Below are 14,620 nucleotides of genomic sequence, written 5' to 3'. Positions count from 1 at the left end.
CAGAATACGTATCCAAAGAGAGACGTACCCCTGCACAGACAAAACCCCTGCCTGTGCGGAGAACACCCATGCTGGCAGTGTTTGGGTGCAGATGGGACAGACTGACTTTCTCCAAAGCAAGGCCGATAGCTGGGAAGGTTCCTCACCACGGTCTGAGCTGCTGGGACACCTTGGCTGAGGTGAACATCTGGGATTTACGGCATCACCTAACAGGGTGATTTCTGCTGGTAGGTTCACTGCTACGGAGATGTCACTATTGCACTTCTCACTTGCTATGACAATGTCATCCCTTGTTGTTTTTCTTCCTGACCTTGCTCTGCCTATGTCTGTCGCTGGGTGTGCTCTTGTTGAGGCGGGGTCACTTTTAACTACTACTTGCAACAGTAAGAACGGCTTTCAGAAAAGAGTGCCCGTGAATTGAGAGGCCAATTAAAACATCTTACAGCAGAAATCTCCGTGGAGTTTGGCCAGTAACTAACTTGGCACTCCAGAATACCCTACCTCTAAATGCTTCATGGCTAATAGCAGCCATCTACTAGAGAAGTTTGGCAAACTGCCCCGCCCACCCGCCTCCCCCCCCCCAACAACTCACTGTTTTCTCTTCCTCCACAGGCAGATCGCACAACAAAATACCATCCCAAGCAGCAGGGAGCCCAAGACCGCCACGGCGCCTTCTATGCAGTATTTCTGGAAATCTTTAGAATCTGTAGCATTTGTGTTTCTCTTGCTATCCACACCTGGAGGAAGAATTCTGTACGTTAGCGTGTCTTGCACGCTACCGGTAATCTCAGAGGAGGCCTGACATTGCCAGGAGATGTTCTTTCTCACTTTGTTAGCATCTCTGAACCAGCGAACACCTTGGGTCTGCAACGTTTCCTTGGTATCAGTAGAAGCAAAGGAAACTCCCAAAGCTGTTGCAAATCAATGCACTCTGGAGCCCCTCTTTCTCCTCCCAGCTTTGCTTACGCTCTGGGAAGGCTGGAATCCAGTTTTCCCAGTGTCATGGGTTTGCTCCCCCTCTTGGTGCTCCTTCACATTTTTGTGGGCGAGCGCACAATTTCTTTTGCGCTCGCCCACCTTCGCTTTCCAAGGCTTGCTAGTGCTGCTGCCTGGAGGCTCTCTCTGACCCTTTGGGACAAGTTGTCCCACTGAACAGAACTCACGAGGCCAGATGGAGAGCACGTGGGGGAGCGCAGCTGTTTGACCAATTGCCCCTTTGAGCGAGACAGACAAAACCCCTCCCTGCGTCAGGGAGTGCCACCCCCAGCTCTCCCTCCCCAGCTGTGGACCCATACCCCGAGGGGACGGAGTCAGGCCCTGTCGGGAGACACCTGAACCTCGCTCTCCCTCTTTGCCTTTTCTCCAGCATGGGCACTGCTTGCATGCCCCCTGTTTTCAGGACTTGTCTCCCACTTACGGATCCCTCCTTCAAGACTGCTCAGTACCTGGATTCCTTTGAAAGACTTCATCTGTGCCGGCGTGGCGGGCTTCCCCGGCGTTGGACAGCGCTGCCAAGAATCCGAGAAGGGTAAAGCCTCAGCATGGCTCAGGCACAGAGGATGCAGAAGGAAGGACGGTGCAGGTTCCTCTAAGCCATGCCCGCTCTGTCTGTCAGTGCATCCCTTTGGACCTCAGTTCACAGGAGCGATCCCCCTCTGTTGTGCCTAGGGGGACTCATGGCAAGCTCTGGGATGCAGGTGTTGCGGGAGGTACATTCGATTAAGAGTCCTATTTCCCACCACCTGCTGAGCGTGGTTCAGATGGCCTCGTTCCCAAAATGGCCAAGTTCTGAAATTCCTGTGAACTGGGTGTGGTGGGTGGTGAGCATCTCACTGCATCCACAGAGGGTTACGAGTGAGTGTCTCTCTGGCACACTGATGGCAATAACCTCCACACCCCAGCGATGACAAGTCATCCTCAGAGAGCCGTTCCTGGCTTCTTTTAGAACACTTGCTCCGTACTAATAGTTTGGCTGCTGACACGACGTGCAGTAGCGGGCACCAGGGGAAGAGCCTGCAGACACGCAGTGATTTTGATTTATGACACGGGATGGCTGAAGGACAGCAATTACCTGCCACGCCTCCTGGTTGAAATGCCCCCGTTTTTTCATCAGAGACTGGCACTGCCTGACTGCCTCCTTCCTGAAGCGCCTCCTTCTCCACAGTCTCACCGTCCATCTCTTTAGAAAGAAAGCGGGCCAGTTTAATTAGAAGTAACCGTTCCTCATCAGGAACACGATATCTTCAGGGAGGCAGTACTTCTCAAGATACATTAATAATGCTTAGAAACAAAGCCTGGGCGTTTGGGGGTGCACCTAGTCACTAGTCCAAACAACGTGTCATTCACGGAGCAAAATTTCAGCGCTAGACCCCTCCCAGTTTACCGGTAGACAGCAAACCCTGACCCGCTGAGAGACTAGGAGATTGCATGTGATCTTCTTGTTTGCATTCCACTTGGCGCATTTTTGGCAAACTACAAGATGCTGGTAAATTACTTCCTTCAGAGAGGACAGGAAGATGCTGTAGCCAGTTCAGCTGGGGAAGGAGCCCTTGTGAGAAGCACTTCCCATCATGCCAAGTCCATCACGGTAAGGGTGACAGACACACACAGTGGACTGAACCGCAAGCTCCTGCAACCATGTTCTGGGCACTTTCACAAGTGGCAGTGAAGAGCCCACAGTCCCCCAAAACAAGAGGAAAACCACAACCAAGTTGTCTAAAACACAGCTAGAAACAGAGAGCTAACCCACTCGAGACTGAATTCACAGCCCTTCAATTTAGCTGCCTTCAAGTTAGGGGTCCAGCCTCAAGCTGGGTGTCCAGCTTTCACCCGTCCCTGACTCCGAGGTGTCACCGAGAGTCCTTAGACATCAAGGAGAACAACGGGGCTGGACCAGGCTGTGAAGCTGGGGCTGCTCCGATCCTGGCCAGGTGACGCCTGCAGCCGCGACAAAGCCTGCGGATCTCGGCGACCACAAGCTGCCTGCGCATCCTCTCCACCGCCCAAGGGCACTCTCCCCTCTAGCAACATGGCAGGCTGCTGGCCTCCTCAGGGCTTATCAGGAAGCAGCTCGTCGGCAAGTCCCTCATGCACTCAAGGTGTCAGCACTGCCAGTTCCTGCCAGCTGGGCAGCCAACGTCTGCCCAGAACAGCTCTGCCCCGTAACGCTATAACTGGGGCAGCAGCTGTCCCTGGGACTCGGCTTGAGGCACAACCGGCAGCAGAGCCTCTGGACCATCTCTGCAGCTTGCCAGTGCCTGCAAGGCGTGAAACTGAGTGTCACCGCAGTGAGGGGCTGATCGATCCCTTCCTGCTGTGTAGGCTACGGCTTGCCCATACACGCATCTAAAACCTCAGCTTCCCAAGTCTTCTGGTTAAGAGTGATATATATACCCACCACGTGCTGCTTTGTCCAATTCCTTCAGCATTTCCTTTAGGACTTCTGATGACCGCTGGGAGGGTTTGCCTATTTCAGCTTTATACTTTGCTCTCTGAGGACCTTAACGGAAAGTATAAAGTTAAGTGCCTCACAAATAAAATACTGAAAACGAGTGCTTAGTCTGTGAAGTCAGTCAAGACTGACTACTCACCCCTGCGATGCCAGGTGAGCTCCAGCGCAGGATCCAGCCGAGAAGTTGGAAAAGCCCTCCCTGTACCCACATCTGCAACCAAACACCCACGAGAAGTTTCCATCATACGTTGTGATATACACCGTCACAACTGAATAGCAGAACGTATGAGGGGATCACGTAACGACACGGCACACACGACACAGGCCTATATTCTCACACCTGCAAGAGATGCCTCGCTCTCATTTGGGCTTTGAGCTGGCAGCTCTCAAAGGAAGTAAAAAGCCATGACGTGACGTACCCATGCGATCTCCCTGCGTGTCAGCCCTGGGACCCAGCCGGGAAGCTGGATATCCATCGCCTCCAGCCACGTCTGTAAACAAACAGAACAGAGAAGCTCCCATGAAATATTCCAATATCCTTCTTCAGAGCTGAACGGCAGTGAATGCAGTTCAAACGCGGGATTGCTCCATGGCACTCGTCTCTCCCTTCCACTCAGGAGCATTGTGCAGACAGTTGCTGGGTGCCTGGACCATGCCCGTCTCAAAGAAACCATGCAGGGAGCTGTTGGGAGAAAGGAGTCCCTGGAGCTCACACCAGCTCTAAACTCAACCCCAACAAGCCCGCTGGCTTTGCAGCAGGCACCGGAAGCAGCGCAGGGTTGGAGAGGCTGGGAAAGAACGCCTTGCAAGGCAGAGCGCCCTGGGGCAGATCACTGAGCCTGATCCATTCCCTCTCTGCTCTTCTGCACGTCTGAGCACTGGTCAAGAAAATACTACGTTAAACTTCATATGAACAGAATATTAAAACCTAAATGCCCACTCATTCAAGTGACCTACCTGTGGGAACACCCTGAGGCTCCCGGACAAGATGCGGCTGAGAAGTTGGGGGGCCATTGCCTACCGGCACAGCTGTAACCAAGCGCGTTTCCGTTAGATGTTGTGATCTACTTCTTTCTCAGGGACCTGCAGTGGCTGGAGGGGGGTCAGGTAGTGACATGGGACCCAGACGTGGGTGGAGATTTCCAAAGCTGCAGAGGGGCCTGGGTGACCTGTTGGCTGCACCTGGCGGCTCTCAAGATACTGTTTCCAGGCCATGTGCAACGCCCCTCAAGGACCGGATGGACAAACATACAGCCCCTCAGGGATTTCTTACTGGGAGCTCTCTACTGTGCACAAAGGAAGCGCACAGGAAAGCACTGGAGGGAAAAAGCAATCATGCACACGCCTCGTGGAGAAGAGCCTGCTGGCCAGTGAGAGGCTGCACCAGCGCTGCCCTGTCTGTTCCCTGGGCTGAGGGCCGGGGCTGTGTGTGCCATGGGGACCCGGGTCAGCCAAGGAGAGCACTGCAGGGCTAGAGCAGGAATGCTCCGGTTTTCCTGAGCAGCTCTCTCCCAAGGCCAAACGTCCCCGAGGCTGAAAGCCTTGACCGAGCTGGGGAGTGGCAGAGCCACAGCCCTGGGCACAGCTGTGACCAGCCTGGAGGAGAAGCGCTCCTGTGGGCTATTGCCTGGCCCCTGTGGTGCCGCTCTGGCCCCGATGCGCAGGCCAGGGGAAGGCTGCCCCCTGCCCCGGGGCAGGGCGGCACAGGGCCGGCTCTAGGGATGGTTTGTCACCCCGTGGCGTCGCTCCTGGCCCCACCGCTCACCTGGAAAATGCCCCCGCAGCGGCCGCAGCCCCCTGTACCTCCCCGCAGGGCATCTGCCTTCTGCTGCCCGTGGAGCTGGCCACAGCTCACCCAGCCCAGCCCGGCCCTGCTGCCATCCTGGCCCTGCCCCACCATGAACCCAGCCCCACTGTCACGCTGAGGTGCAGTGGCTGCTGTGCCACGCTGCTAGGGCTGGGTGCTGGCCCTCGCCTGCCCGCCTACCTAATCCCCGCGCTTGCCAGGGAGCAGCCCCGACGTCCCACGCTCGCAGTGCCACCAGGAGGAGGATAAGGAGGCGGGCGGGAGCCACAGCCCCCCGTGCCTGCACCATGGCGCCGCTGCTGCTGCTGCTGCTGCTGCTGCTCTGCTGCTGCTGCTGCTGGCGCTGCCGCTGCTGGCACTGCTGGAGCGGTGCCTGCGGCACAGCACTGCACATCACGGCGTGGCACAGCGGGGCTCTGTGACCTCACAGCCCAGCCTCCCCACTGCAGCCACGCCTGTGGGGCACTGCCCCTCCCCCAAGCACCACCCCTGGCACACCCCACCTGTCACCTTGGGAGGGTGGGGCTCCTGGAGGGGAGGGAGACTGAGACTGCCCCATCCTGCCCCCCTAAGCGGGGCCACGTGCAGCGGAGGCCCCTCACCTCATGGCCCTCTCTGGGCGTCGCAGCCGGCTCCCGTGGCGCTGGGGCAGGTGGCACAGCCAGGAGCAGCCCTCTCCAATGCCGGTTCCGTGTTTCCTGGTGCAGGCAGGTGCCGGGGGGCTGCGCCGAAGCCCGGGTGGGGCCAGTGTGGGGAACGCTGGTCCCACACCACGGGGCTTCTCTTGGGAGCTGCCCTGGTGTGGGAGCGCCACGGCGGTGCGTTGCCCCAGGGACTGACAGGCGGGGTGTGAGGAGCTGCTGTGACACCAGCCGAGTCAGAGCACAGCAAAACTGACCAACCCAGGCTCATCCTGATGCAGTTAAGTGGAAAACACTGCTTTTTGGCTAGGAAGGGATTCTGGCCTAAACACTCCCACAACACGCAGGCTTCGCTACATCTCTTTGCAAGTCATGGGTCTGTTTGGTCAAATGGGTCACAAGGCAGAAAATGAAACTTTTTTAAAAAAAAGCCCCAGCTTGTAAGCCTTTCGCCTGCGTGCACCGGGGCGGTTCCCTCTCGTGCAGAGCAAAATACTTGCGAAAGCTGCCTCCCTGCCACGTACAGCCGTTACCAATGAATTACTGAGTCTGCAAACTATTGCACTTCCTCCTTCTACACCCGCGTGGAGGGAGCAGAAGTGGATAAGGGTGGACCCCTTTTTGGAGGCAGGCACTGCGTATGGGAGTGCACAGGCGCTCAGGGCAGCCGCTGGGCAGACTGGGTGATACGGGGTGCTTGGCACGGGAGGAGGAATGCTGGGAGGAAGTGCTCGTAAAGCCCAGCAAGGCAGCCTGTGATGATAGGGAAAGCCTTTTCTGCCTGGCTCCTGTACCCTTCAGTCGCAGCTGCAGAGCACACTTGTGATGAGACTGGCTTTGTGGACTGTCCTTGGTGTCATCTGACATGCTCTGAGAAGATCCTCGTAAGACTCCACATCGGCCTCAATGGGATCTGCTGTATCCAGCCAGAAGGAGTTTAGATATTTTCCAAAGTTGTTCCTCCCCTTTGTTGACAGTCTGCAAAGCTTAACCGCCTTCTCTTTGCATTGCCATACTGTTAACCTTGACCTTGGTTTTAATTCTGCCTAATTTATTGATCACCCCAGTCCTTGGACAATATCATTTTCCAAGAAAGTAATGAAGCCAGTACTTTGGTATTTTAAAAAAGCAAGAAGCACATTTTGTGTTGTGTCTATAGTATATAAATATTGTGCAAACACATTTCAAAATGCCTTTCTTTGTCTTTGAAGTGAGAAGGATGCTTAGGGAGAGGTTTTTTTCTTTCTGGATTAAGAAATTAATTTAAGTGAAACAAGGCCTGTCTTCTCAAGTGTTGCTTCAGGAACCTACTGGTGAAAGAGACTGAAAGATTGGAGTGGATGGTGAGTCTTCCGGGGAGTCGGGGCTGTGCAAGGTGGGGTCTGCGTGTCCTACAGCATTACTTCAAGGCTGAGAGTTGCAAGCCAAATCATTGATTTTTCTCCTCGCTTTGCTGAAAAGATCCAGACGTATTTTGGGCTTGCAGTGGGGATTGGCTGACAGAGGACACAGCTACGAAATTAAAGAAAGCAAAAGTGCAGTATTTTGGACATTCCTCTGATGCCAGTGCTAGCAGAGTAAGATGCAGTAAGCATCGGTGAATGCTGCTCATGTTTGGCTGCTGTGCTCACCTGTGCTTTTGCCTGATGAGAAAGCAGCACGGAAGGCAGTATTTCAGGGAGCAAAGAGCTGGTGTTTCCATGAGTGCGCAAGCAGCTGGGTGCCCCCTTTACAGGCCGCAAGCACCCTGTGCTGGCCAGGGGACTGCACGGTTCCCTTACTGTAATGCCAGATAAAATCAGGGTGGCAGGCAGAAAGTATGGCCAAAGAGTAATGGGAAAAAACATCCACCAAATTTTCAAATGAGACTGGAGACTTGCATGCCTCAGGGCTCAGGCAGATATACCTTGACCGAGCTGATGTTTGGCAGAAGTCAACCCGTATCTCTACCAACCAGGCAGTTTTGCATGCTCCCTGTTTAACGGCAGTCATGTCTGAAATTGTAAGTCGCTCCTGAAAGCTGGAGCCAGGAAAGCTTTGTGACCTCTTCTGACTCCTACCTATCCACCACCAGCAGTTCTCCAAACCACTTGCCACGCTGAGCTATGTCAGCGAGCTGTGGCTGGTCAGAGAAGCTTGCTGGCGGTGGCTTTCTCCCAGTCCGGGTGACTGCACAAGCACTTCCAGCGTAGGTACTTCTGTCTGGTGCAGCTGAATATACAGCCTCATGAATATTGAGGCCGGAGATTTGAAAAATTCACCTTTTGTGTGCACTTGGGTGCTCATCTGAATGTACTTGGAAAGCAGACAGCAAAGGGGACCCGGCACACTCCAGGGCACCGGTAGGCATTTCCTGCAGGAATTAGAGCCGCTGGGAAATAATTTCACTTGTCCTCTCAGTGTAAGGCTGCCAGGTGACAGCATCCTGGGACGGTCACATCCCAGCACTTTGTGCAGCTGCTTCTCTGCCCAGGGACAGCACTGCTCTCCTGGCTGTCGTGGGGGCTCATTCCCCCGACACCAAATCCTCCCGTGTGAGGAGCAGAGACCCAGCAGCACCTGCTTGGAAGACGCAGCTCTCGGAGCATTGTTGGCCCTGCCCAGGACTCGCTGCCTGCAAATTCACTTGAACCAGGAAAAACCTCGTGCTTCCAGAGCTCCCAGACGAAGGGGCAGTTTCAGCTCCGTGTCCGCGTGTGTCTTGTTATCGCAGAGCTGCTGTGCCCGCTGGAAAGGGGCAGCGTTTTACTGGGCCGCCTACCTGTGTCACTCGGGGAGGGCAGCTTAAGACATAGGCTTAGCTGCAGCGTTCAGCCAAAGTGGAGAGCATGCAAACAATCACAGTTGTCATTAGTCGAATTGCTTCAGAGGCAGCAAGAGTTTTCCCCAGGAACTTTTGCTCCACTGCAGCTCAGCGGAGCCAGTGCATCCCCAGGAGACGCGGGCAGAGCCGAGGAGATGCGGGACGGCCTCCCCCCTGAGCACGTCCAGCACCAGGAGGGGCTCTCGCAGAGGCTCGTGCCCTCTCTGCTGCTCAGCGTGAAAAAGCACTGGCCCTGGGGTCCCAGGGAAATTACAAGGCCTCCCCAGGGAAGCGGTGTGGTCCATTTAAGTCTCTCCTCTCCAGCAAGCGTATGAAGGGGATTTAAATGAAGGGAACTGGTGTAGAGAATGAGGAAGCAGTAAAATATCAGCATGCTGGATGAATCGGCAGTGGATAACCCTGGGCTGCCCTTGCACCAATGCTCCAACCCTGCTCCCACGTCTGTGTGCGCTTTCCGAGGTGACCGGTCCCTGCCCTCCTGCCCTGGTTGTGCTCTGTAGCTCTTGGCAGGGTTTTTGGGGAGTTTGGCCCTTGGTTTCTGCCCCTTAAAATATGTTCCCTTTCCACGAGCTTTCCAGCCTGTCACTGCCAAAGGGACAGCCCTATCAGCACCCGTTGCCAGGCACCTCCTGCTCACAGCAGTCGTAACACAACCAGCTTTTGTGGCTGCAATACTGTTGTGAGTCCAGAGCTGTTGGCTGTCCCGCACAGTGTGTCCTGACAGCAGTCCACGTCCGCAGAGGAACTCAGGGAACATAAAACTATTGCCTTGTGTTTGCTGCAAGAGGAAAAAAAAAAACTTAGCAGCCCCAGTCTCCTCCAAGGAAGCTACCTGAGCAGTTTTGTGTGTGTTGGAACAGGTCGATGCCCGGTAGCTCCCTGAGACTTCTCCGAGGCATCACCCTGAGTGTTTTGTCCTCTGCCAGTAGGGAGCAAAAATGATAGAAATATCGAATGCTTTGGGTTGGAGGGGACCTTCAAAAATCACCTAGTCTACCCCGCCCCCCGCCACCAGCAGGGACATCTCCCACTAGATCAGGTTGTTCCAAGTCCCCTCCAAGCTGACTTTGAAGACTTTCAGTGATGGGACCATCCGCAACTTCTGCGGGCAACCCGTTCCAGTGTCTCACCACGCTCACCGTAAAACCTTTCTTCCTTACGTCCAATCTAAACCTACCCTCTTTCAGTTTAAAACCCTCGCCCCTTGTCCTGTCACCACAGACCCTGGTCAAAAGTCTCTCTGCGCCTTGCTTCTAATCCCCCTTTATAAACTGAAAGGCCACAGTAAGGTCTGCCTGGAGCCTTCTCTTCTCCAGGCTGAACACGCCCAACTCTCTCAGCCTTTCTGCACAGGAGAGCTGTTCCAGCCCTGCCATCATTTTCGTGGCCTCCTCTGGGCCCACCCGCAAAGGTCCATGTCTTTCTTGCGCTGAGGACCCCAGAGCTGGATGCAGTGCTCCAGGTGGGGTCTCAGGAGAATGGAGTAGAGGGGCAGAATCCCTTCCCTCGACCTGCTGGCCACGCTTCTTTTGATGCAGCCCAGGCTACGTTTGGCTTTCTGGGCTGCAAGCGCACAGTGCCGGCTCATGTCCAGTTTTTCATCCACCAGTGCACCCCCAGCTTACTCGCTGGCAGGGCAGCGTGTGAACAGAGTAGGCCTTGGTGCCGTGCAAGCAGTGTTCAGCACTAGCTTAAACACGGGTGTGCTACCAACACTGGTTTGGTCACAAATCCAAAGCTCGGCACCATATGGGCTGCTAGGAAGAGAATTAACTCCATCCCAGCCCAAACCAGAACAGATGGTGTCTCCGTTATGGCTTGATAGCAGCTTTGTGCCGCTCTGTGTTTTATTTACGGCTTTGCCTTACGTGGTATATTTGGTGTGCGCGCAACGGAGGGGCTGGGGCTGGTATTGCCCTCCACAGTATCCCCGTCCTGTGCACCCCAGGACAGAGCTGGCGTGGGGAGCAGAGGTGGGGGTGATGGCCTGTTAACGAGCCCCATCGGTGCCTCTGCGGCTCAGAATTTAGCAGGCTGGTCCCACCAGGAAGCTGGGTTCCCCCAAGGCTGTTGGCAGGTCCCGTGCCCAGCTCCCCGCCTGCCAACAGCGCGGGCATCCACGTCCCTGCGTGCCACGATACGAAGTTCGGCCCAGAGTTGGTGAATTCCTGGATTTGCTGCCATTATGACCCAGACAGTTGTGCTACTGATCTGTATTTATTGCTATGCCATTATTCTGACATGAATGGTTGACCCCTGAAGCTGACCCCGCCGACAGCTCCCGACCGACCCCAAACCCGTTGCACCCCCAACCCGCACCCTGGCAGGGCTGCCTCAGGCCCTTGCAGGAGGGCTGGGGCAATGGGCTTGGGGTGCGGGGGGGGTGGTGGTTTCAGTTCCTCTGGGGGCTGGAGGGCACTGGGCTGGCTGAGTTGGACAGCCATGGGGACTGGGGTGGAGGCGGGCGGGCCGGACGGCTGTCCGGGCCGGTGGGGGCCGGTCCCCCCCTGGTGCTCTGTGGCAGGTGGGCCGGTTTTCCAGGCACAGGTGATGGCTGCTGGTGTCGGGTCCGTCTCTCAGAGGTGGTGGGGTGGGTGGTCCGGCTGTCCAGGCGCGAGGGGCTGCTGCTGGTTTCGGGCTAGGCTCCCGAGGCTGCGGAGAGGCGCCTGTGGAGAGAGGAGGCTGCTGAGGTCCCGCTGCAGCTGCGGTGCTGGGCGGGTGCAAGGGTGCAGGGCAGCGCTGGGCGCCCCATGGGGTGCAGGCACCCGGCTGCACATGGGAGCTGTGGGCATGGAGAGCTCTGTGCAGAAAACGGGGCACCGCGAACCCCTCGGCTGGGGCTCTGCTCGCCTGCCCATGGCTCGTCTCCTCTCGGCCTTGACCATCTTGACCTGCCTGCTCTGCATGTGCCGGGAAGGAGACCTGACCCTGGCAGAGCGAGGGGACCAAAGCTGAGCATGGCACTGCAGGGCCAGGAGAGCCTCCTGTTCTCCTTTCTCAGCGTGCCTGAGAGAGACCAGCACGCAGCTCCCCTGCCCATCCCTGACCAGGCAAGGGGACAACCTCGGCTCTCTGTTGGGTGAGGTGCTCTCCATCCTCTCTTCAGAATACGTATCCAAAGAGAGACGTACCCCTGCACAGACAAAACCCCTGCCTGTGCGGAGAACACCCATGCTGGCAGTGTTTGGGTGCAGATGGGACAGACTGACTGTCTTTCTCCAAAGCAAGGCCGATAGCTGGGAAGGTTCCTCACCACGGTCTGAGCTGCTGGGACACCTTGGCCGAGGTGAACATCTGGGATTTACGGCATCACCTAACAGGGTGATTTCTGCTGGTAGGTTCACTGCTACGGAGATGTCACTATTGCACTTCTCACTTGCTATGACAATGTCATCCCTTGTTGTTTTTCTTCCTGACCTTGCTCTGCCTATGTCTGTCGCTGGGTGTGCTCTTGTTGAGGCGGGGTCACTTTTAACTACTACTTGCAACAGTAAGAACGGCTTTCAGAAAAGAGTGCCCGTGAATTGAGAGGCCAATTAAAACATCTTACAGCAGAAATCTCCGTGGAGTTTGGCCAGTAACTAACTTGGCACTCCAGAATACCCTACCTCTAAATGCTTCATGGCTAATAGCAGCCATCTACTAGAGAAGTTTGGCAAACTGCCCCGCCCACCCGCCTCCCCCCCCCCAACAACTCACTGTTTTCTCTTCCTCCACAGGCAGATCGCACAACAAAATACCATCCCAAGCAGCAGGGAGCCCAAGACCGCCACGGCGCCTTCTATGCAGTATTTCTGGAAATCTTTAGAATCTGTAGCATTTGTGTTTCTCTTGCTATCCACACCTGGAGGAAGAATTCTGTACGTTAGCGTGTCTTGCACGCTACCGGTAATCTCAGAGGAGGCCTGACATTGCCAGGAGATGTTCTTTCTCACTTTGTTAGCATCTCTGAACCAGCGAACACCTTGGGTCTGCAACGTTTCCTTGGTATCAGTAGAAGCAAAGGAAACTCCCAAAGCTGTTGCAAATCAATGCACTCTGGAGCCCCTCTTTCTCCTCCCAGCTTTGCTTACGCTCTGGGAAGGCTGGAATCCAGTTTTCCCAGTGTCATGGGTTTGCTCCCCCTCTTGGTGCTCCTTCACATTTTTGTGGGCGAGCGCACAATTTCTTTTGCGCTCGCCCACCTTCGCTTTCCAAGGCTTGCTAGTGCTGCTGCCTGGAGGCTCTCTCTGACCCTTTGGGACAAGTTGTCCCACTGAACAGAACTCACGAGGCCAGATGGAGAGCACGTGGGGGAGCGCAGCTGTTTGACCAATTGCCCCTTTGAGCGAGACAGACAAAACCCCTCCCTGCGTCAGGGAGTGCCACCCCCAGCTCTCCCTCCCCAGCTGTGGACCCATACCCCGAGGGGACGGAGTCAGGCCCTGTCGGGAGACACCTGAACCTCGCTCTCCCTCTTTGCCTTTTCTCCAGCATGGGCACTGCTTGCATGCCCCCTGTTTTCAGGACTTGTCTCCCACTTACGGATCCCTCCTTCAAGACTGCTCAGTACCTGGATTCCTTTGAAAGACTTCATCTGTGCCGGCGTGGCGGGCTTCCCCGGCGTTGGACAGCGCTGCCAAGAATCCGAGAAGGGTAAAGCCTCAGCATGGCTCAGGCACAGAGGATGCAGAAGGAAGGACGGTGCAGGTTCCTCTAAGCCATGCCCGCTCTGTCTGTCAGTGCATCCCTTTGGACCTCAGTTCACAGGAGGGATCCCCCTCTGTTGTGCCTAGGGGGACTCATGGCAAGCTCTGGGATGCAGGTGTTGCGGGAGGTACATTCGATTAAGAGTCCTATTTCCCACCACCTGCTGAGCGTGGTTCAGATGGCCTCGTTCCCAAAACGGCCAAGTTCTGAAATTCCTGTGAACTGGGTGTGGTGGGTGGTGAGCATCTCACTGCATCCACAGAGGGTTACGAGTGAGTGTCTCTCTGGCACACTGATGGCAATAACCTCCACACCCCAGCGATGACAAGTCATCCTCAGAGAGCCGTTCCTGGCTTCTTTTAGAACACTTGCTCCGTACTAATAGTTTGGCTGCTGACACGACGTGCAGTAGCGGGCACCAGGGGAAGAGCCTGCAGACACGCAGTGATTTTGATTTATGACACGGGATGGCTGAAGGACAGCAATTACCTGCCACGCCTCCTGGTTGAAATGCCCCCGTTTTTTCATCAGAGACTGGCACTGCCTGACTGCCTCCTTCCTGAAGCGCCTCCTTCTCCACAGTCTCACCGTCCATCTCTTTAGAAAGAAAGCGGGCCAGTTTAATTAGAAGTAACCGTTCCTCATCAGGAACACGATATCTTCAGGGAGGCAGTACTTCTCAAGATACATTAATAATGCTTAGAAACAAAGCCTGGGCGTTTGGGGGTGCACCTAGTCACTAGTCCAAACAACGTGTCATTCACGGAGCAAAATTTCAGCGCTAGACCCCTCCCAGTTTACCGGTAGACAGCAAACCCTGACCCGCTGAGAGACTAGGAGATTGCATGTGATCTTCTTGTTTGCATTCCACTTGGCGCATTTTTGGCAAACTACAAGATGCTGGTAAATTACTTCCTTCAGAGAGGACAGGAAGATGCTGTAGCCAGTTCAGCTGGGGAAGGAGCCCTTGTGAGAAGCACTTCCCATCATGCCAAGTCCATCACGGTAAGGGTGACAGACACACACAGTGGACTGAACCGCAAGCTCCTGCAACCATGTTCTGGGCACTTTCACAAGTGGCAGTGAAGAGCCCACAGTCCCCCAAAACAAGAGGAAAACCACAACCAAGTTGTCTAAAACACAGCTAGAAACAGAGAGCTAACCCACTCGAGACTGAATTCACAGCCCTTCAATTTAGCTGCCTTCAA

Source organism: Mycteria americana, chromosome 23, assembly GCF_035582795.1.
Source record: "Mycteria americana isolate JAX WOST 10 ecotype Jacksonville Zoo and Gardens chromosome 23, USCA_MyAme_1.0, whole genome shotgun sequence".
Classification (NCBI taxonomy): Eukaryota; Metazoa; Chordata; class Aves; order Ciconiiformes; family Ciconiidae; genus Mycteria; species Mycteria americana.
The sequence above is the reverse complement of the archived record's forward strand: the minus strand, read 5'-3'. Positions refer to the sequence as shown.